This window comes from Myodes glareolus, chromosome 2 (assembly GCF_982192425.1).
Source record: "Myodes glareolus chromosome 2, mMyoGla1.1, whole genome shotgun sequence".
In the NCBI taxonomy this organism is placed as follows: domain Eukaryota; kingdom Metazoa; phylum Chordata; class Mammalia; order Rodentia; family Cricetidae; genus Myodes; species Myodes glareolus.
Window position 1 is genome coordinate 78,866,996 of NC_142027.1, and position 24,017 is coordinate 78,891,012.

The window sequence follows — 24,017 nt, forward strand, 5'->3', positions numbered from 1 at the left end:
CCATTGACTCATCTTTCAGACTTGGAGTAAAGAGAAAATAAAAGCAGTAACCAGAGTGTACCAAAACATCTATGAAGTGTGACAAGATGTGTTGCGCCCGCCTTGTCAGCAATGAAGATGCAACACTGGACTCTTCTTAACTGTGGTTTATTCAGGCCCTTAAAATAATCTTCTCATCCTTTTGTTACCTCTTGCAACCTCTCGCCCCAGGCAGAGCCAGCCCACAGCTTAAATAACCTCTGGGTAGCCAACCCCAGCAAGCCACGTGGGAAACGCAGATAGGTCCAGAAACGCGGAAGCAAGCCAGATCTTAGCATTAGCCATATATGGAGTTGTTAAGCACCTGAGAGCACTCACCATTGGAAAGGTGGAAGGTGGGAATCAGCGCCACCTGTAAGCCGTGGCATCACGCGGCCCTCTACAAAGATGAAGAAAAGATTTTTACATGTTCATATTTATTTTTATAATTCACTTAGTGTGTGTGTGCGTGTGCGTGTGTGTGTGCGTGCACACACAATTAGAGGTCACAAAACAACTTACCAGGGTAGGTTTGCCCATTCACGTTGTGGATAGATCCCTGGGGGTTGGTCATCAGGTTTGGTAGCAATGCCATAGTTACCATAATGTCAGCCCTTTCAAACATTTTTAAAAGGTTTTTAAAAATTGGGGTAGCACAGTGTCTCAGTAGGAGCTTGTTGCTAAGCCTGATGTTCAGTTCCTAGGACCACAGGATACAAGGAGGTAACTCTTGAGGTTTATTCGCTGACCTCCATCTATGTATACACAGTCAGCCAACCCACCATTCAAGGTAATTTTAAAAGTTAAAAACTACTCCTAGCTACATTAAAACAAACCAAAACCCTTAGAGACAAGACTAGCTGGCTGCCTGGTTGAGTTTGGTTGACCTCCTGGCTCTTGTTTGCCAACACATTCGTAAGTTCTTTTCGTATAAGGGCTGGACATGGTAGCCTATGCCTGTAATCTCAGAACTTTAGGCTGCTCTGTGTATAGCGTGAAACTCTTTTCTAAAACACACGAAACGGCAGTAGGAGAAATGTACAGCTGTTTGATTTGGTTTTAATTTAGTAGTAAACAATTTAGGATGTTACATAATTTTTGCTACCTGCCGGGAGCAAAGGAACTCTGAAGACACTGCTGATGGGAACGTGAACTAAAGCCAGCGTGGGAATCAGTGTGCAAGTTCCTCCAGAAACGCTGAAACCAGAACCGTATGACTCAGCTGAACCATTACTGCATATAGGCTGCGAGGAAGTCAGTGTGCCGGAGACATGCCAGCACACCACACGCATTGTTCACAGTGGCCAAGATAGGGAGCCGCCTGGATGCTCAGCAGCGAGTGAATGGATTAAAAGCGTTGGCACACATGCACCCTGGAGAAACACACGGCACGTGTGCACATGGTATTCTTCCACTGTAAAGAGTGAAATGGTGGTGTTAGCAGGAAGCATCTGGACCTGGACATCTTGTTAAGTGAAGCAAGTGGGGCTCAGGGAGACAAATACCAGGTATTTTCTCTCTTGTGTTGACTCTGGATTTAAATAAATATGTAGGTCATGGGAGGGGGCTGTGTGAGGAGAAGTGGGTCTGAATGGAAGGGAGAGGAGAGGAGAGACATGGTGGGAAGAGAAATACCGTTATATGTAGATTTGTACTTTAAAATTCTTGCGCACGTATGCGTGTGTGTGTGTGTGTGTGTGTGTGTGTGTGATATTTGAGAGCAAAAGACGAGACTTGGGTGAGAAAAAGGAACCATCTACAGCTAAAGGGTGGCATGGCAAGCAGATGTGAACAGGCCACACAGACACACAGGTGAAATTGTCACAATATTTGATCTTTATTTAGATTGTGCATAATAGGAGCTTCCCATTAGGTAGTAGGTGGCTGTGTGGCACCACCGTGTAGTGGTCAACACTTGGGGACAATAAGCTTGCTACCCAGCTGTTAGCTTCTTAGAAAATCCACGTTTTCCCCACAAGTGTCTACTGTGGGGAAGGGATGGGGAATTAGGAGTCTGTTTTCCAGAAAACCGAAGCCTTGTGGGGTGTGGTTCCCGTCTCTGCACCCATGACATCCCTGTCCCTTACAATGAGAAGCTGTGGGATTTAGGCTTACAGCAGAACTGCCTGATGCACAAGAATTTCTCCCTAAAGAACTTAATTGTCATTGTAATCTTGTCTGTCTAGAAACCCAGACCCAGAGTATCTTCCCTGTCCTCAGGTCCCACAGGACTTCCTTCAGTCAACCAGCTTGAGCCAAGTGTGAGATCAGTGAGTGGGGTGGACTTGTGGTATGGAGCCCCTGCAGGAGGATGTGTGTGAGCTAGCATGCATGGGCCAGGCTTCCTCAGTCACCCCCTACCCTGCAGTGGGATGTGTGTGAGCAAGCATACATGGGCCAGGCTTCCCCAGTCTCCCCCCGTGCAGTGGGGTGTGTGTGAACAAGCATGCATGGGCCAGGCTTCCCCAGTCTCCACCCGTGCAGTGGGATGTGTGTGAGCAAGCCAGTGTGGGCCAGGCTTCCCCAGTCTCCCCCTACCTTGCAGTAGGATGTGTGTGAGCAAGCATGCATGGGCCAGGCTTCCCCAGTCACCCCCTACCCTGCAGTGGGATATGTGTGAGCAAGCATGCATGGGCCAGGCTTCCCCAAGTCTCCCAGCACCTTTCCTTGCTTCGTTGCTCTTTGATATGTCTTCTCCATGCATCCCTTTCCTTCCCAGGCACCTCAGTGAGTGTGGAGTAGGTATGACGTGATGACCAGGTCAGCACCCAGCACACAGCTGGAAGAGCTGAGAGAGCTCATAGAGAATGGGCAGTGCCCGAGGAGGGAGGTGGCATGTGTGCCTCGCTACACGCATTCCCCTCCGCTGATCTGTGGTCAGTGCTTCTCACTGGTGCCCGCCGGAGGCTGCTGCCTTGTAGGCTGGGGCTTATGAGCCAAAGAACCTATGTTTAGGTTTTTTTGTGTGTGTTGGGAAGGAGGAGGATGGAAGCGGCGTGGAGAGAAAGAAGCTAGAGTGAACCAGTGCTTGACAGCTTTGGGGAAAAGAATTAAAACGTTAACTTTGCTTTCTATTCTGAGGCCACCAGAAGATGTTTTGTGCTGATGTTCATTCCTCAGTCATGAGAAGTGGTAGGAGGGGCTAGGCATTACGTTATCTCTCAAAAAATATTAATTTGGACTTGAGTTAAAATTAGCAAGGGGAAGGAGGGAGAAGAAATAAATCATTGGACTCAAGTGAAGTGATTTGAAAGCAGAATAGCAGACCTCTCAGGGCAGTAGGAGAGGCTTACATGAGTTCGACCATACGGCTCCCAGCCCCGTGGTCTCAGGGTAGGGGTGAGGCTTGGTGCTGTGAGTGCTGTCAGGTAGAGCCCTCCCTAAGTTGTGGCCTAGGTCGTCCCCTCTGCAGGCTGGAATCTGAGTCAGTGTGGCTTGTGACTAACGACTTGTCATAAAGTCAGCTGCTTTATCGTAACATAATTACACATAGGGGAGAGATCACCACCTATTTTTAGGAATCATCCTTCTGGGAATCGTGGTGATGATGGCCTCCAGCAACCCATTCCCAGGTCTGTGACATAAACCTCCCAAGACAGACTTCTCTCCTGGCCACCTGCTGTGCCCTGAGGGCACACCCTCCACTCACTTGAGATCTGGGTTGCCTTTGCCCCGCAGGACCTGTTTGTATGCCTGAATGAGATAACCAGTTCCCGGCCACCGAGCTGCTGCCCATCTGAGTGGAGAAGCCTCACCTGGTCATTTTCATTTCCAGAAAGTCTGCTTCGTTCCTAGGACATCTAGTACCACAGGGGCCTAAGCTGAGGCCCTGCAGACGACAAAGCACAGAGACCTTTTACACTCTACATTGAGAGAAGACAGGAAAGTCCAAAATAGCAGCAGTGACTTTTAAATGAGTGAGGGTCTTCCTGCCCATAACTTATCTACGTCATGATTTCGGTCTGTTTCAATTGCTAGATCAGTGTGGGTTTTTTGTTTTGTTTTGTTTTGTTTTTAAGCATGATTGCTTAGATTCGTGAAGTGGGCAGGCCTGAAGGGAAGCAAGGTGTCCACAAGCCGCTGGAGCTGGGCAATGAATACCAGCCTCAGCCTCTGGCCCTTGTTATTGCTTGAGCTCTACCCGAATGATTCCAAACCACCCATCTCTGCATGACTTACCAGCACTTAGGGTCTTATTGGGAGCACATGGCCGGAAGAACTTAAGGGCAATTACTTGTTTAACTGGATAGTTTTATGTGGTCCCTTTGGAGAGGCCATGATGCGTAGATGTTTGACCCAACACAGCTGTGTTGCCTGTCAAAGCACGTGTTGTTTGTGACCTGTATTAGACTATATTAGACATATATTAACCATTAGACTTTGAGTAAATCCTACTCTTTGTAAGGTGAGTGGGTCTCCTATACCAAAAAAAAAAGTTTTATTTATTTATTTGTTTGTTTGGGACAGCACCTCCTGAAACTCAAGTTTGGCCCACATCAATGACACAGGAGTTCTGTCCTCCTGCCTCTACTGCCTGAGAGCTGAGATTGTTGTCATATGCCACTACCCCCAGTTTTTAAGGTCTGGGTCCACACCTAACACTAGCCAGACACTCTTCTAGCTGACTCCATCCCTAGCCCCAGAAAGGTATTATTTTTATAATAATAAAAAGTACCATTTAAAAACCTTCAGTTGGGGCTGGAGAGATGGCTCAGCGATTAAGAACTCTGACTGTTCTTCCAGAGGACCCGGGTTCAATTCCCAGCAACCACATGGCAACTTACCACTGTCTGAAAATCCAGTTCCAGGGGATCTGACACCTTCACACAAATTCACATAAATAAATCATAAAATAAATAAATAAATAAATATAATAAATTATAAAAAATCTTCAGTTATTCCCAGTTGTTCATTTTCAATCCTCTGGCATTTCTGTAGGTTTTTTAATTTGTTGTCTTTGTTTATTGGAGTGAGTGGCCTCGGTGCCATCCAGGCTGTTGTTGACCTCCTAGGCCTGCAGGCCCCTCCTTCTTTAGCTTCTCATGTGGCTGGAATGGCAGGCCTGGCTTCCCTGTTTGTGCTCTTTCTCTGGTCTCTCTTAGTTTCTTGTCATTGTGACCACAGTACCTGACAGAATCCCACTAAGGGATGAGAAGAGGAGGTTTAGTCCACATGGCAGGGAAGCTTAGCAGAGTGGCTCAGTTTGTTGTAATTAGACTTTCCTTTGGGCCACCAGCTCACAAGTACAACATGGAGACTTACTGCTAATTATGAAAGCTTGGCCTTAGCTTAGGCTTGCCCGACTGACTCTTATAACTTGAATTAACCCGTGGTTTTATTAATCTTCATTATACCACATGACTTTTACCTCTCTCCCATTTTGCATATCTGACTCATTTCATATCTTAATGCACCTCTCAGTTCATCTCCTACTTCCTCTTTCTTTGCCTGGAAGTCCCGCCCACACCTCCTGCCTAGCTGTTGGCTGTTTAGCTCTTTATTAGACTGATCATGGCACTGTCTCGTCACACAGTGTACAAATATTTCTCGCCGCAATAGTTCATCGTGGTAGGAGAGTTTGGTGATGTCCACATCGTGATGGATGGAAGCCAAGAAAGCATGAGCCTGGAGCAGGGTTGGTGCGAAAGCCCTCCCTGACCTCACAGTTCTCTGCCCGTGATGCTTTCTTTCCCACCTGTCAAGTTTTCATTCTTCAGGCTGATCATTGATTTTTAAGAGTATTTCTTGCCAGTATGCCTCATAAGGAAAACTTTCTCCCTCTCCCCCATCCCCCCCCCACTCTTTTAGGTACACTCAGTTGCTCATCTGAGTAATTACCTTTTATTCATTTTCATTCCTGCCTCAACTCTGCAGATGAGATTTTAGTTCACCTTAGATATCTATGCTAGGCAAACATTCTACCCTGAGTATCCTCCCTAGCTTTGGATGGCTATTCTAGACTTGATACTTTGTAAAAATGTATTGTTACTTTGCATTTGTGTGTGTGTGTGTGTGTGTGTGTGTGTGTGTGTGTGTGTGTGTGTGTGTGTGTGTATGTCTGGGGTGTTCCTGTGAGTACAAGTGCCTGGAAAGACAGAAGAGGGAGTCAGATCCCCTGGAGCTGGAATTATAGGTGGTTGTGAGTTGCCCAACATGGATGCTGGGCACTGAAATTCAGGTCATCTGGAAGATCAGCAAGCACTCTTAACTGCGGGCCATCTCTCTAGCCCAACTCTACTCGTGAGGAAGAAAGAGTTCCTCCTTTCATCTTGTCTTTAGCCTTTGGGTTCCTTTCCTGACAGTGTAGTTCCATAGGTTCTGAGCACGGTGGGTTCCAATGGAAGCAGTCCATGGTTGCGTGCTATCGAAGGGGAGGGTAGAACCAGCCCATGCCACAGCTACAGCATAAACTGATGATGGTGCTCTATGAGGAAAACAGCAAGTGGACACAGGAGGGATGCAGAGGCTTTCTGTGATGTTAGAGGTGCACCCGCAGTGCCTCAGAGACCATCGAAGGAAGCCAACTGTGATGTGTTGCTTGGAAATTCAACCTGAAGGAAGAAACCCCCCTCCACATACACACCTCTGCCTCCCAAGTTCTGGAATTAAAGGCAGGCTCTACTACTGCCTGTCAAAAAAGATTACTTTAAGAGATGGCTAGATGTTGAAAACGAGGTATCCATTGTCTTTTATTTTAAACCCAGACTTGAATTTGAGTCATGGAAAGCTCTTTTTAAAAATCAGTGGGTGTGTGTGCACATGCACATGTGCCATAGTGTGTGTGTGTGTGTGTGTGTGTGTGTGTGTGTGTGTGTAGGTCAGAACATACCCTGAAGTGTCATTTGCTTTCTGCCTTGTTTGAGACAGTTTTCATTATTTGCTGCTGCACATACCAGACTAGCTGGCCCGTGACCTGGGGAACCTCCTCGTTCAGCCTCCTTAGCTACAGGAACTTGGGACTGTAGAACCCGCAGTCACGTCCTCCTTTGCATGGGTCCTGAGGAGTCCAACTCTGGTTTCCTTTCTGCCCAGAAGTGCTTTACCCACGGAGCTGTCTCCTGGCCCTCGGAAAGCCTTTTATAAACATTAGTGCCCATGCTCAATGGGTGTATTTGGAACCATGTATGAGTGTCTGGAACCATACTGAACAAGGCAGTCAGAGTTCACTTTGCTACAGCTCCGGATTCTAACAGCTAAGAGGCAGTAAGCAGGGGTCCAGGGGTGAACGGGGAGCTATGGATGTGAGTATGGAGGAGCTGAGCAAAAGGTCTTTGCTGGCATAGTGATCGTTTTAGAAAGCTCCAAGGAGGCAGGTAGAGATTGTGAAGGGAGAAGAAACAGGACTTGGCGAATTGGTGAGTAGATACTTGAGTTTGACAGAGAGGAGGATAACCAAGGTGACTCCATGGTCCTGAGCTGGGGGTTGTGGAGAAAGGTGTTGCTACTGTTGCTGTCTTATCACAGAAAATGAACTCAGGAGTTGGAGATGATCTTAGAAGACAGGATTTTAAATTTAGGTACTAGAAACAATGACTGTGCCCTGCTAGATTTGGGTCAGACAGTTGCCTTATTTTTCATGATACAGTGGCTGAGTTAGCTCCCCAAGTATGATTTATTTTGGGAGATGGTAATTAATTTTTTTTTTAACAAGAGATATGTGTGTTGACTTTTTTCTAAGATAATTATGTATTAACTTTGCTGTATCTTACCCAATGATATTGAGTCTCCTGATACAAGGTCTGACGCCTTGAGGCAGTAAAAACTAAGAATTAGGGGTCAGATCTGGAGACGGGACCAAGGGAAGCCGCCATGTTGGCCATGGAGCTCAAGTGTTGGAAAGGAAACCCCTGCATTGGCAGTGCTCGTTTAGTGGAGACACCTTGGAGCATCACGGAAGCAGAAAGCCCTTCTTTCCCACAGCCTTGGCATTTTGGGTACCATACAGCGTGATGCTTAAGTTAATTCTCACGGCTCATAGCCCTCACATTTTCTCAGGTGAATGAGAGGTTAAAACACAGTGAAGCATCTTGCATATCTGAATTCTCCCCTTTACTGGAAAGACGAGCTTTACAATGTGCTCTTAACTGGCTTCCGGCCGTAGGAAATGTGTTTTGCTTTTTAAAACAAGTTTCGCTAGCAAAATTAAATTTTCCATTAAAAATGGGGAAAATACAGCAGCTGCTTTGGAGCATGAATAAGAAATTTAAAGACCATCAATGTTAGATTTGCAGAAATATGAAAAATAGAAGTGCTTTAAAAATGTTGAAAGTTGCATGGACTTATTTACTTTATATTTTTCTGTGTCACATGTGAGGATCAGAAGACCTCTCTCCTGACACTGGGAGGCCGGTGTCTGCTTGCACCGTGTGGATCTGGGTCCCAGGATGGAGCTTGGTGGCAGCACTTTTACTTGGGGAGCCGTCTAACTGGCCCTAAAATGCGTTTGAATTCAGCAGTGTAAGCGTTTTTCTCTGATTAGACAAGTGTATTACGTCACTGTCACTTAACTTTGTCGTCCAGTAGTTGTGTTCCCACACGAGCTCAGTGGAGCAGAGGTTCAGAGCTTTCAGTATGACGTCAGCTAGGGCCGAAGAGCCCAGCCATGCGGCTTCGGGTGCCCTGGTAGCGTTTACTGTATACTTGCCTGGTTACCTCAGGAATGGGGTCTTTTCTCTCTGAACTAAACTGAGTTCTTTTCCTGGTTTGATGTTGGGGACCTTTTGAACATAATGTGACTTCATTGTCCTAGGGCATCTGTCCTTTAGTGAGAGGCCACGTCCAGGATAATTCCAGTCTGATCGTTTACTGGGTAGGAAAAGGAATTGAGAATTTTCTTTCCTGTTTAGTCTTTCCCTGAACAAGAAGAGGTGCCCCCAGGAAATTAGCTTGCCCAAGGCTAGTGATCCTGGCAGTCGGAGTCACCATAGAGACGCGAGGTTAGACTGTCAGAGCGAGGACCCCAGGCCAGTCCCCAGTACCTGTCTATGCTTGTTCATGCTGATTGCCTGTTTGCATTGCAGGCTCCAGAGTTTGTTATCATCGTCAGTGTCCAAACAGTAATGATTAAGTGTTTTAACTTCGTATTCAAGTGAGGACCAAAACTTCTCAGTGTGTTTGTTTTTTTCCTTCTATCATACTTCTTAGTCCAGATGACTGATAAATAAACCAGTAGGCAATTATCCTGTAACAGCCCAGCCTTGATGTAGATAAATGTTTAGGTTAAATTGCTGTTCTTGGTCTAGCAGGATAGCTCAGTGCAGTGGGTGAAGGTCCTTGCCGTCAAGCCCGAGTTCGAGCCCTACAACCTGCATGTAGAAAGGAGAGAACAGACTCCCGGCTCCCTCAGGGTAATCCTCTGACCTGGGCTGCGCCGTGGGGCGTGTGCACGCGTGCACATAGAAAGTCATGATACTTTTTCTCAGTAAGCTCAAACTGGAGGAAAGAGACGTTCTTAGATCACAGCACCTGTTTTTAAGGTGTTTCAGTAGCTGGCCAGAGTGTTGTGGGATTCTGAGTTCGTCAGTGGTATTGAAGCTCTTGGTGTCAAGAACTTGGGGATAAAAGGACCCAGAGTTGAAGGGTATGAAAAGGGGCAGATCCATGATGAAGGAAACGGGGTGACTATGTTCAAACACCTGGTACAGAATTCCCAAAGAAGTAGTTTAGAAATGAGAGAGAGAGAAAGAAAGAATGAATGAATGAATGAGACAATGAATTGGGAAGAATGAAATTTAGGCTGACTTTAGAATTATGCAGGAACAGCCATCCTTTGGAGAATGGGGTTGCCATGGTGATGGTGTGATGAAGGAATTCAGTCTCTAATGGTTGTACATACTGTGCCTGTCAAATTCTACCGGTCTGGAGTGTGGCGACTGTGAAGGGTTTTAAGAGAACTAGTTGTTGGTGCTGCTGGAAACATCGGGTGTTGACTCTCCACAGTGGTGAGCGCAGGCTTTGGGAGTTCTTTCTGGGTTGCCAGCTGCTGTTCCTGATGTCAAGGCACAAGGATGCTTTCTCCGAGGCCAGACACAGGCAGGCAGTAGTCATGGGACTTCTGCACCGTGTGTTCTCTTTCCCTGCTGCTGAAGGCAGCATGATGGTGTGAAGACAGGGGTTTCATTTTGTCAAGACAGGGTCTTGCACTGTAGTTGTAGCCTGTAGCTTGTTTTGTCGACAGTGGCCTCAGATTTGTGGCAGTTGTGCCCCGGTCTCCGACGACTGGGCACGGTTGTGTGCCACCACCCTCAGCTAGAGCATCCTTTTTGTTTATCCTAACTTGTAGTGTGTATCGTTTGTGTACTAGTGTGTGGTGCCCTGGCACGTGGTTAAAGGTCAGAGGACAGCTTTGTGGAGTTCTCCCTCTCCATCCACTTTCCACTAGGGGTTTTGGATTCAGTTCGAGCAAGTGCTTTTACCTGCTGTGCCGTCCTGATCCTGGGATCCCTTTTTAAAAGACAGAACTTTGGTCACCACTGGGGACATCTCAACCTACTAAAGAAATCTCTGTCCATAGATTGAGAACAACAACAAAGACCTTGTATAAACAAAGCCTCCAAGACCCTAAGTAGCCAGTCTTTAAGCCCGGGGCTGTGGTAGTGCTGTACTTCAAAGTCCATGAGAGATGCAGGGTAAGAGTCTTAACACTTTGGAGAGCTTTTAAATATATGGCGGTTTTAAAACCAAGATTTATTTATAGACATATGTGTGTGTTGTTTGTTTTTATTTGTTTTTTGTTTTGTTTTGTTTTGTTTTGTTTTGTCTTTTGAGACAGGATTTCTCTGTGTTGCCCTGGCTGCTGTCCTGGAACTCGCTCTGAAGTCAGCTTGCCTTGGTCTCACAGAGAATCCACCCACCTCTGCTTTCCGAGTGCTGGAATTAAAGCATGCGCCACCACCTTCCAGCTAAAATATATTTCTTAATTCACTAAATGAGTGCTTGCGTACCCTGGTGTGGTGGCACATGTGTGCAATCTCAGTACTTGGTAGCAGAGGCAGGAGAATCACTGCAGTTTAAAGCTATCTAAGCCTACATAAGCAAGACTCAATATTAAAAATTTAAGAAGTACCTGCTTATAATTTTTTAAGCTTGAAGCTGCAGGTCTAGGTTAACTTTGGAAGTGTGAAGACCCTGAGTTCAGATATGTAACCCCTTATGTGGGTGACTTGGAAATTGTTTATGCTGATGTTTTGTAGGTCTCTGCCTTCCCTGCTTTGCTTTGGGTTTTGTGTCTGTCATTGATTTTCTTTTCTTTTTTCCCCAGTCATACTTCTAGAAAAGCCAATCCAAAAGTGAAAAAGTGATCACACTCAAAAGCATGGCCATATTTGAATACCTAGTTTTTTTTTTAAAAAAAACTAAAATATAATCACATTATTTCCCTTCTTCCCTTTCCTTTCTCTAATTACTCCCATGTTTCTTCTCCCCATTCTCAAATTCATGGCCTCTTTTTCTCGTGTGTACGCACATGTATGTATATATTTGATGATATATCCCTGAGTTCCTAACATGTAGACAGTAAAGTCAGGGAATAAGCTTTCAGGGTTATTCTAGGCTACACAGTGAGTTTAAGTATCGCCTGAGCTGCATAACACTCTGTCTCAATAATAATAGTAATAGTAATAATAAAATAAAGTAATAATAGTAATAATAAAATAAAGCAACATTATTAGCAGGGTTGGAGGGAAGAGAAGATGATATAACTGAATTTTAATTTAAAATATATAAAAAAATAATTAAAATGGGGCTGGAGAAATGGCTCAGTGGTTAAGAGCATCATTAAGGCCTTCCAGAGGCCCTGAGTTCAATTCCCAGCAACCACATGGTAACTCACAACCATTTGTAATGAGATCTGGCGCCCTCTTCTGGCATACAGGTATACATGCAGGCAGAACACCGAATACATATAAATAAATCTTAAAAAAAATAGTTAAAATGTTAGTTAAACCATGAGCGGAAGTTGAAATAATAGTGACAGATTCCTTGCTTACAGTTTCTTGTTACTTTTGTCCCCACTTCTTCCTCCATATGTGATCTTCCTCACACAGCCCTAAGCCCTAGGAATCAAGGCATGTCTCATAGCCAAGAATGAAGGGTAAGAGCTGGCCGTTTATAGTTACTTATTTTGGGGACAAAGTCCTATTAGTTATCTTCGAGGTTGCAATCCTCCTGTCTCAGCTTCCTCAGCACTGGGCCCACACGTATGTGCCCCGACACTCGTCTGAGAGCTGGCCTTTACTGTAGGAAGGGGTGACAGTCTGTTTGAACCAGTGTCTAAATCCTGAGTTAGGTCCCTGTCCTGCCTCCTTAGTGTTGCTGAGGACAGTGTTCATCATTAAATGTTGTCTGTGTTCACTGGGAAAACCTGGGTGGGTCGTGTGGAGCCTGGCCCTTGAGAACATGTGGAGCCAGCTGGTTTCATAGCCACACTTACGGTGAGAGTGGTGAGGTGAGAGTGGTGAGGTAGCGTGACCATTTGTGGCTCCGGAGAATGGCTTTCTGTCTCTTAGCATGCTCCAAGAGGGATGCCCCTCAAGTCAAACATGTCAGGCCTTGTAGACTCTATTTTAAGTTTTATGAGAAATGGGTTGTTATGGGATTTTTGTTGTTGTTTCCAGAATTTGGGAATTAGGTTAGAGCTGAAGTGTCCTGTCTGTCTGTCTGTCTGTGTTAGGAATGAAGTCCCCACCAAATGACAGTGCAACATTTTGGATTCCGGTGTGTTTGGGGATCATTGACCTTATGGAGTCCTTTATATAATGGGGTAGGTAGTCCTCAGTTTGGGGTGGAATTGTGGCTCTCCTTGAGGGAGAGTCATCTTCCCAAACCTGGTCTCTTGGCTGCTTTGGTTAGCAAGGGGTAGTTTAAAGTCGACATGGCCTTACCTAAAAGACAGTTTTTAGACCACCCCCCAAGCCTGGCCTAGGCTCCTCTTCCTTGTTTGTCTTGATTACAGCCCTCTAGCACCCCAGGGCCTTTGTCACCACCCAACGCACTCAGTGTGTCAAGTGTGACGCTTCCACCTGTCAGGAAGCAGCTGGACTATGGACGCTCAGCCTCTTTCTCCTGGCTCTTGCTTTGTGTCTCTCTTCTCTAGTGTTCTGCTTTAGTGAACGGGTGGGCGTCATGGGGGCAGAGGGAGGAGAGCAGGCGAAGATGCTGGACTCATGCTCCAATTCCAGATGTTCTCAACATCACTTTTCTCCATCTCGGCTGGCTAGTGCTTCCTGCTGGTTCGCCAGGCCCGCTCTCCTGCTGTCTTTGGGGCAGGAAGGAAAACTGCACGGTACCAACCAGTGGACAGGCAGAGTTTTGTTCAGTAGATGTTTATGGACCTTCTCTTCCGGGCTCACGGATAAAGTGTGAGAACTGGGGCGGCATCCTCAGCAGGCATCCTAAAGCAGGTGGGCATGACCGGCACCTGTGAGCCCCAGCACAGTATCTGGAGCTGACTGGAGATGGCCAATCCCACCTCAGTGAGGAACCTGCCTCAGCAAATAAGTGAGCAGTGATGAAGAGCCGGACACAGCTTCCAGCTCCCAGCCGCGGACGCATGCAGCCACACACGTTCCAACATGCACACACATGCATGCACGCCGCACACAGTCTCGTGCGGCCTAACAAAAACAGAACCCTGTAACCTCAGACCTTTGAGGTTTGTTTTTCTTCAGTCTCTGGCGTGACTTTCTTGTCCTGGTAGTACACTTTCCAAAGGACAATGTCGACTCTGCTCTGTAGGCCCCCTCTGTTGGACGCTCATCCTTCCGCGAAACTGGGACCACTCTGCCCTTTTTGGGTGATAGTTGTTGGGAAAAGGTCAGACAGATTATCATCCACTAGCTCTCCCTTCAGTCTGTCCGGATAAATGAATGCCTAGGACGCTGAGCACAGATGTTTCAATAAACAAAGATTTTCTTTATTAAAAAGTAGATTTTTTTTCCTAGATGAAAGCATAGTGTACTGAATTTGACAGAAGGACGAAAACTATGATTCTGTCTCTTAAAAACAAAAAAATGCCAGGCAGTAGTAGCACACACCTTTAATCCTAGTCCTCGGAGAGGCAGAGGCAGGCCTTTGTGAGTTCAAGGCCAGCCTGGTCTACAACAGAATGAGTTTCAGGAAAGCCAGGGCTACACAAGAAACCCTATCTCAAAAAAACCCAAAACAAAGAATGTGAGCCAGCGCCTGCTTGGCCCAGCTCCCTCAACTCTTTCTTCTCTCATTTCTTATGAAGTTAATCACTGCCTTTTATTCTTCTTCTTAAACACAGACATATAATGTGTGCCTCCCTCACACATACTAGCTCAGTAAATGAGTATAAATTAAATCCCCAGGTAGCCACTACTCAGATCAAGAACATCAGAAATAACATTATTTCCATTGTTGGAATACTAACAACTAAAATTATTTTTTTTATCTTTCCTGAGTGTCTCACATGACTGTCTCAGGAAAAAAATAAGTCTGTATTAAGATGCTTGTGCTCAGTAGCCGGAAGGCATCTCCCATGTGCTGGGATCTGCATCTCGTCTCTAGAATGCCAAAGGTGACAGGTGCACCAGCATTCTTCACCGCTGCAGCCTGAGGCTGTTTGTGTCACAGAGATGTGTGCTGAGAGCGTGACAGTTGTACTAGCTGCCCCCAGTGCACATGTCCCTCCCAGGAGCCCTCCTAAGGCACAGTCTTAGATATTAGCCGTAGCTTGATGCTTAAAATTCTTTCTTCTAGGTTGGGCTGAATGCCTGTTGTTGACTTCTGGGTTGTTATATCTGGTGGAAGACAGCTGTAGATAGGTCACCCAACCAGAACTCAAAACTCTAATCAGTGTTTGGTTTATTAAGTGTGTATTCATATGTTTGTGGGTGTGCGTGTGTGTTGAGAACAGAGGCCAACATCAGGCATCTTGAGTAAGAAGCAATTGAGTAATTGTTTCTATCTTATTTTTGAGAGTCTCTCACTGAATATGGGGCGTACTAATTCAGCTATACTGGTTGGCAAGTAGACCCTAGGGATCTTCCGTCTCTGCCACCCCTGGCACTGGGATTAAAGGTGTGTTCTGCCTCACCTGGCTTTTAAAAATGTGGGTGATGAAAGCCAGGTATTGAGGTGCATGCCTTTCATCACAGTGCTTGGAGGCAGAGGCAGACAGAGCTCTGAGTTTGAAGGCAACCTGGTCTACATACCGGGTTCCAGGGCTGCAAAGAGAGACCCTATCTGACAAGAAAGGAAGGAAGGAGAGAGAGAGAGAGAGAGAGAGAGAGAGAGAGAGAGAGAGAGAGAGAGAGAGAGAGAGAACAAGTCATTCATGTTTAGTAGAGTGCCACTTCCCAAAAAGCTTGGCTTCTTAGGGGTTTGACTTCTACTTAACTGTAGACTGATGCTTTCTTGAGTTTGCCATGAATCTTGCTGAACCTAAGTGGAGAACATCAGAACCTTCACAGAGAGCATCAAAAGTGTCACCTGTGGGCAACAGGTGACAATCAGTGACCATGCACACAGTACACGTGTCTCCGCTGTTCACACATGCTGTGTGTAAGTTCAAATTAGATGAAGTAGGAAGATTGCTGAGTCAGATGTGGTGGTGCACATCTACATCTCAACCCTTGGAAGCTAATGTCAGAGGATCCTCAAGTTCGAGGTCAGACTTTGTCTCAGCTCTCTCCACCCCAGCTGTATTTGGTACTCTGGTACAAGGAGGTACTTAGAGTTATAAACTGTTCTTTCTCCCTTCTTTCCTTCTTTCCTTCTTTCCTTCTTTCTTTCTTTCTTTCTTTCTTTCTTTCTTTCTTTCTTTCTTTCTTCCTTTCTTCCTTTCTTCCTTTCTTTCTTCCCTCCCTCCCTCCCTTCCTCCCTCCCCTTCCCTCTCCTTTCCTTTTCCTTCCCCCTTCCCTCCCTCCCTTCTCTTCCCTTTCCTTTCTTTTCCCCCTCCCTCCCCCCTCCCTCCCTCCCTCCCTCCCTCCTTCTCTCCCTCCCTCCCTTTTCTTTCTTGAGAAGATCATTTATTCCGTGTATATGGGTATTTGTCTGTGCACCACATGCATTCAATACCTGCAGAGGCCAGAAAAAGGCATCAGATTCCCTGGAACTGGAGTTACAGGCAGTGAGCTGTCACATAGGTTCTGGGAATAGAACCTGGGTCCTCTCAAAGAACAGTTGCATTTAACCACTGAGCTCTCTCCAGCCACCTAAACTGCCATTTCTTAAAAAAAAAATGACAAAGAAAAAGCAAATTGATAAAAGAAAAATAAATTTATTTACACTTAACCAAAGCAGTGAGAAAAAGACTCCTATCTGCTTTCTGTATTTCCTGCATCACTTTTGGAAGTCTTATAGAAAAGATGAAACCAAAGCCAGAAAATTAGCGTATGTTCCTGGGAGACGAGTTCTTCCTCTGCCTGGCATCCGCCTTCAGCCTTTCCCTCCCCAACACTGGATTTCTGGAGAAAGTTTCATGCTTTGCTGTCTGTTGTTGCCGTAGTCTGAAAACAGGAAGGAAGGGCTCACGAAGAGTGTGTCTTTGGAATAGTGTGTCAGGGCAGCTGTTGTAGTGAGTATATCTGCCTCCCATATTTTTGTTTTAATTGCACAAATGAGACATGCACATTTTCATGCACACTGTTGGCAGAATTCTATCAAAGCTTGGATCAGATCACAGATTTGAGCTACCCTTGGACTCCTAGACTGGTTTGTTTTTGCTGTAGGGGTTTTAGGAGAACTCTTGGGGAATGGAACTACCTAGAGAGTTTATCAAGGGTGGGGTATGCATCAGTTCCAGAAAGATGTCGACAGATTGGGAGGAATCTAAAGAGGAGCCAACACTGTTGGAAGGAAGGACATAGGAGACATGAAAGGAACTAAATAGCACGGCTTGGCCAAGGCTATGAAAAAGGGTGTGTGACAGCCCTTTAGAATGGATGTGAAGAACATAAACATCATGTCCTTAGAATCATCCAAACAAAAAATGAAAATGAATACTCTGCATGAAAATGCTGTAACAAAACCCATGGCTTTGTATACTAACCTAAAATACCTTTTTTTTTTTTTTTTTTTGGTTAAATCATATATGTCCGAGAGTTTTGTGGTCTGCCAGTGGAAGTCAGAAAATGGCTTGGACCTCCTGGAACTGGAGTTACAGTTGACTGCGAGCTGCCATGTGGGTGCTGGGAACTGAACCCAGGACCTCTGCAAGGGCAGTCAGTGCCCTTAACCACCAAGCCAAACTAAAAGTTAGCTCCTAAAATTATTTTTTTTTTTTAAAAAAAAAGAACTCTAAAACAGCTGGGCAGTGGTAGCACATGCACTTGGGAGGCAGACACAGGCAGATCTCTGAGTTCGAGACCAACCCGGCCTAGAGAGCAGGTTCCAGGACAGTCAAGGCTATTGCACAGAGAAATCCCATCTTGAAAAACCAAAATGAGGAAAAACTCTAAAAGAGAAAAATAATGGTCAGCATAAAAAGATTATTTTTATTATGGTGAAACTTCTTAGCTTGTAATTGAAGTCGGAAAGGAATGTCAGAAGCTGCTGTGTGGGAGACACTGAGCTGCCGAGGGCTTTTTCCAGGTCTAATGTTGAAGGCTGAGGTCATGCTCTTCCTGGCGAGGATTTCTCACCCAGTTCTGATTGCACAGTTTTGCATATCAGGGTCAGCAGGAGAAGTCCAGTTGCAGTCTGTGGGAGCCAGGCAGCCTCAGTGTCGTGTTGCAGAGACTCATTGGCACTGAGAGTCTGGTCTTGTAACTCCATCAGCTTCCTCCCTCATGCTGCCCCCTGCTGGGATCTCTGATTATAAATAGGATGGGAGAGCACAGTGGTGAATGGCCACATCAGGTAAAGAGGGCAGCAGGCTCACACAGCAGCTCACTTGCCCTTGACTTGTCATCATCAGACCTAGTCTTTGATACAGCAGCACTTTTTCAGGAACCTGTAGGCGTCTGGAAGAGGACTGGAAGAGATGTACATCTTGGTGTCGTAGCAAAGGCTATGGCTTTAGGTTAAAAGGTATGACCATTTTAGAAGACAATGAAAGGGAATGGAAAACTCTGAATCTCTTGAGATGAACCTGAAACCTATTAGTCCTGGACTATGAAGCCTGTTAAAGAGGCACACCCGTATGTATTTTAGCAGGAAACTTAACAAATGAAGTAATGAGCTACCAGTACCTTAAGTCATCAATGCCATTAGATAGATCTAAGGGAGATAAATGAGCAGAAATGAGCTTTTTTAGCTACACAGGTGATCCCAAGTCTCTCCTTAGTCCTTGGAAAACATCAGCCTAGAAGCAATGCTGAGTACAAGAGGCCCAAAGATTTTGCTGTGTGTGGGGGTGTGTGTGTGATTTAGTCAACCTGTCTTGGCAGGATGAGAAGATTGATTTCCTGGGTGACATCCAGGAAGCTGAAGAGGTGGAAAACCGCTTTTTGCTGTGTGGGTGTCTTTCTGTAAGCACGCATCTTCTTGGAGAAGCTATAGGATGTTGTGGGAGCTGGCATCTCTGTGTTAGAAGCTCTTTTGTTAAATGCCGTACTCTGCAATCTGTAAAGGCACTTGAGAATCGGGTACCATTACCTATTGTATTTACACTAGACGTATAAACTAAATTTAGATATGTATTTTACCCAGTTAGTTACAGCTTACCAATGCTAGTAAATGTAAGAAGATTAAAAGGAGTATTTTTAACAAGTCAAAGAATATTAGCACATGTGGGTATTCTTCTTACCCAAGATGGTGGTGGGGTCAAAATGGAGGTTACCCACGTGTTTGTATTTTTCCAGAGCTGTTGTAATCTGGAGTTATAAGTTTTACAGATCTTAAAATGTGCACACATATACACATAAAGGCATAACACAGTCATACTATGAAAATGTACCTACATACTCACAGAGGCATAGTGTGACCACATTATTTTAACAGACAGACAAATCACTTTTATTTCTTTGTTTTTTTTTCTTTTTCTTTTTCTTTTTCTTTTTACTTAAGCCTACAGCACCCGGTATTCCCAGGCGGTCTCCCATCCAAGTACTAACCAGGCCCGACCCTGCTTAGCTTCCGAGATCAGACGAGATGGGGCGCGTTCAGGGTGGTATGGCCGTAGACAAATCAAGCACTTTTAGAAACTTGTGTCAGCTGACCAACTTAAAAATGTCAGCGTAGGCAGGTGGCAGAAGCCAGGGAAGCACCTAAGTGGTCCCATTAAGGACCAGCCTAGAGCAGAAGGACAGGGGAAACAGACTCGTTTTAGAGAATCCCAGGGTGAGACAAACAGCAAACAGCTAGTGGGGGAGGGGGAAGAGGAGTGGGGGAGGGTGAGCACACATCTAGAAACCATGGGCCTTGTTTGTTAGATGTTAGATAGCCCCAATTTAAAAGGATTTTTGTAAAAGGCAGCCCAAGGGTGTTTGAGGATTTGGCTTTGAATCGTAAGAACCCCATGCCAGTTGGGACTCAAGCCTGTGGCAGTGCGTCCACCGGACAGAACTCTTCAGTCAAAATGGGGATGGTGAGATGTCTCTGGCCCACACCTCACTGAAGCCCGTGTGGGTCAGGCTTTTGGCACTGCCGCAATGGAGACAAAAATAAAGGAGTGCAAATGGGCTCCCTGGGGACCGTACCTGCAGTATGTACTCCAAAAGGGGAACTCACCGAGTCGAGGCTGATCTTAGCCTGGCAGAGACCCACGAGAAGGGCGTTTTTCCAGCACATGGCCCTGGGCCCATGGGAAAAACAAACACCCCCACCCCATGGCACCTCCGTATATTAGGAATATTTCTTAGACGAACCTCTCTGCCGATGCAAATAATTCCAATCAGACCAAACTAGACCGAATAGAAGGTGCCCATGTTTAATGCAGTGTTCCCAGATGGTACCGGGAAAGCATGGTCAGGGGAAGAGAGAGGAGGAGAGACCACGTGTTCATTCTCTGGGCAGCAGCCTAAATAGCCTGTGGGAGTGGATGCCAGGGTCTGGGGTGATGCTTCCACCCAAACATCCAGACTCCTTGGATACAGGGGTATCAGGGGGCTGGGGTCTCACTTCCAACCAAACAAACAGGTTGTCAGATACTGGTCTGTCTGGTGACTCTAACTCTTCCTTCCTGAGTCCAGACTCTGAAGAATCAGAAAGGAGAGAGTACTTAGGTGGAGACAGGGATCCCGTGGAGCAGAGAGATATGTTGATGGTAGCATGGGAGTGCTGAGAGAGGCTCTCCAAGAACAAGAGTGATGACGGGAACTTAGCCTCACACGCATAGAGTGGCCTGACACTTGTGTGAATTGCTGAAGTACATGACATGGTTGAGGGACATATGACATGTGATGGAAGGCCCCTCCATACAGTCTCTGGTTCTAGGATATAGTCATTATTGGAGCAATTACCACAGAGCTCATTAGTTCACGCTTGACTAACATTGAACTTGTTACTGAAGTTGTAACATTGAACCTCTTAACAGATTGATGCATCGAGCCCGAGAGCTTTGGGAGCAGGCTCGCCAGGGGAAGTCCTGACTCTGGCATGGACTCACTCTAAAGCTTTGGCAGTACAACTGTCCCCCCTTCATTTTGTCTCTATAAAGTGGGACTGCCAGCATTTCCTGAGAGTATTGTAAGTGCGAAACCAAATAGTATACAGTAGGCAGCCAAATGCCCTCCTTAGGCTCATGCTCTCTCTTCTCTTATAAAATCCCTGATTACTGTTCAGACATGGTCATCATTGCCTTCCTTCGTTAAAAACTGTTTAGGGGAAAAGTAAATACAGCACTGGGAGAATTGTGATGTCCTTTCTCCAGGACCTGCTAGCGAAGTTTTCATAAAACTGTAGCATCTCTTTCCTTTCACTCTTTCTGGGGACTGGGCTGCTCTAATCTGCAGAACTGCATGTCTGCCAGCTCTGCTTGTGGCTTAGCCATCTATCTACTGTTCTGCCTTTGAGGCTCCACGTGCCGTTCCCGCCCAGCGATCGGATGCTGTGTCTGCCCACTGCGAAGAAGCAGGGTAACCAGCAGGAAAGAGGCATGGGGGCCGCCTCTTCTTCAGACCCCATGCCTTCCAAGTGCTCCGCCTTGCTGTTTTTAGAATGCTTCTCATTCCTGGGATTCGCTTTTATTGTTTCTCCAACCGGAGTGTCTCCACTTCTTCTCGACATCACTTTGAGTGATACTCAGAGAGCTTTATGATTAATGAATCTCTTCCATAACTTTTCCCCCCGAACAGCCTCTTGATCAAAATACTACTGACATAACGGGAATCCAGCCAGCCTGATTTCTTGTGCAGTTTTCCAGGTGGAAGGCCGCCTCGTCTTAACCCTGCCTTGGTTTTTGTCTTGTAGTATATAGCCTGTTTCCTCCAGTGATACTGTATACCACCCAAGAACGTTATGAAGTTCAGCGCACCCTAGAATTGTTCTAAAATATGAAGGATGGGCTGGGGAACGCAGAGAGCTGTCTGGGAACCTAGTGTGTACCTGGGAGACAGATGAGTGCAGGTGTCTGCGTGTACCTCATAGTCTTAGAATGGACATCTTGTCATCTCTGTGCTTCAGCCCACGTGTCCGACTGCACTTCCAGTCAGTGGCAAAGGGGTTCTCCTCTAATCTTGGGTCTCTTTCTCACCTCCTCCTTTCTCCTCTCCTTTGTAGGCCCCAGTTGTTTGGATCAGTATCAATCACCCTGTCTCTTTGGTAGAGCAGCCCTAGTCCCTCTCACTCGCTGGTCCATTGATTGTAGGCTCCTGGAGGCCAAGAGTTTTCTTAGTATGGTCTCATTTATTTCTAAGTATAGTTTCATTCATTTCTAAGTATAGTCTCATTCGTTTCTAAGTATGGCTTCATTCATTTCCAAGGTTCCAGCCAAAATCATTAGTCAGCTTCCTCGTGAATGTCTAAGTTCTTGCTGGGTACTTCAGAGATTGTGTAGACATTGTGTGCGCCTAACGTGTTTGGGACGCTGTCTTAGTTTCTTTCCCTTTTTCTGTAATAAGATAATCCAACAAATATGACGAAAGATAAAGGGTGTATTCCCATAGTTCAAGGCCAGATTCCACTGGGGGTGGGGGCATGTTTGAAGCAGCTGGCGACCATGCATCTGCAGTCAAGAAGTAGAAGGTAGTGAATGCGTGTCACTGCTTGGTGCGCTTCTCCATTTTTATACAGTCCAGAGAGCCCTGACCAGAGAATGCGTCAATCAAGATATATTTCCACTTGTGGTATCTCTTGTTACATAGCAAGCTCAAATTAGGTGGCATAAAATAAAACCCGTATATTTACAGATTCTGTGGGTCAAGAATGGAAAGGGTGTAGCCAGGCCTGTTTTGTCCCTGCCCTGTGTGTGTGTGTGGGGGGGGGGGGGGGGGGGGGTGATGCTTCTACTGGGAAGACCCAGTGGCCAAGGTAATTTGCATCTGGAGGCGGCTCACTCACTCACTCTTTGGCAGGTTGATGTGGCTGATCACCGGGACCTCAGCTAGGCTGTTGGCTGAAGTGGTGGCTTTTCTTTTTCTCTGATTGCTTCCTCTTCCTTCTACCATAGGCTGAGTTCTCAGGGTAGCATTCCTAGGGGAATTGTGCTGTGTTCTGGCTTGAGAAGTAAGAGACTCATTTCCCAGTGGTTATAAGCCTGGCTGGATTTCAGAAGAGGATCTCAGTGGGACAGAGTCATAAGGGTGGGATTTTTTTTTTTTTAATGAAGTCATCTTTAGGAAATTTTGTCTACCGCAAAATCCAGACTAATTTGAGAGCTTCGATCCAATCTGGTTCATCTTTTTCACTAGACTACAGAGCACTCGTGTGCCAGAGATCACATTGGCACTTCACAGGCTTTCTCATCCAACCTGGCAGTTCTGAGACCAGACACGAGTTGAGTCAGTGAGGTCAGATGGTTCCCCCAAGGTCAGCTAAACAGCTGGGTAGACGAGTTTTGAACTGGAACCTTTGGCTTTTCTACGTCTGTACTATGGGGACAGAGGGCAGGGACACATGACAGTGACATCTCCCTTCTACTAGAGCTGTTTGAAGTTAGACCCAGAGCCTTGATGACCCTAATAAGCCAGGTTCAGCCACCCACCCTTACAGGCTAGTTAAACAAGTAGTAGTGGAAAGATTATTCAATGTGACCCACTGAGAAAGATGGGGGTTAACGATATCCAGCGGCTTGTCTCCCTACCCCAAGTCCTTTCTCTGACTCCTAACTTAGGTTGAAGGCTATATAGTTAAGCAGTCTTGGACAAGGTGGGCTGCCCATTGTTAACCCATCGTTGTCTGGGCTCTCATTTCTCCTACAAGGTGGCCTCACAGATGTCTGAACTATGTGAGATCTTTAGGTAGTGGAGGGAGGGGGACAAGAGGACAAACCTTTCCTATAACTGGCACCAGGCTTCAACCGCCTCCTCCCAGCGTGAGATTCCAGTTTCCTGAGGACCGTTGTTTAACAGTTGAATAGTCAAAGCAGGCAACACAAGTATCTCTGGACTATCCTTGCCCCTTCCAGGCCAGTTACACCGTCTAATCCATCTGTACCCCAGAGGGCTCACACCTAATGGGAAGCAAGACTCTTGATGGCTGGTGGATCGAGACACTTTAGTCTGTGGACTACACCTGGCCCCAGTGGGCAAGAAAAGCCACCGGGGTGGTCTTAATGCTAGTATGCCTCCATGTCTGCCTCTGCAGACCCCATCCTGTGTGCTTTGCTTGTGAGTTGTTGGGTGGGGCTGGGAGAGGTCTCCCCCTGTGAGCTCTCTCCTGATCTGTCCCCTCCTACCTGGCTGTTCGTGCTCCTAGGACTCTTGATGCTAGCGTGTATTTGTTTGACCTTAGTTCATTGCAGCCTTGCTTAACATCCCAGTGTGCTTTCTCTGCGTACTTGGGCTTCTCAGTGATTTGGGACTTTTCCTGAGTTTGCCCATATTCAACCTGCTGCTACCTGGTTGGGATCGTCAATCTTGCTTATGCTATTTTCTCGGCAGGATAAACGTCCTTTGCTCTTCTTTCTGCTGGAGGTCTATTCTTTCTTCAGGGTT

The 24,017-nt window shown here is 46.1% G+C and overlaps 1 protein-coding gene and 1 non-coding gene across 4 annotated transcripts in view; one reads left to right on the forward strand and one right to left on the reverse strand.

The window, feature by feature from the left end:
- Positions 1–24,017, forward strand: part of Igf2bp2 (insulin like growth factor 2 mRNA binding protein 2) — a 111,817-nt gene that overhangs the window by 40,067 nt on the left and 47,733 nt on the right. The window lies entirely within an intron of this gene.
- Positions 18,989–19,107, reverse strand: LOC148123012 (5S ribosomal RNA). The gene has a single exon (XR_015737341.1). It is a non-coding gene; the product is annotated as a 5S ribosomal RNA (ribosomal RNA).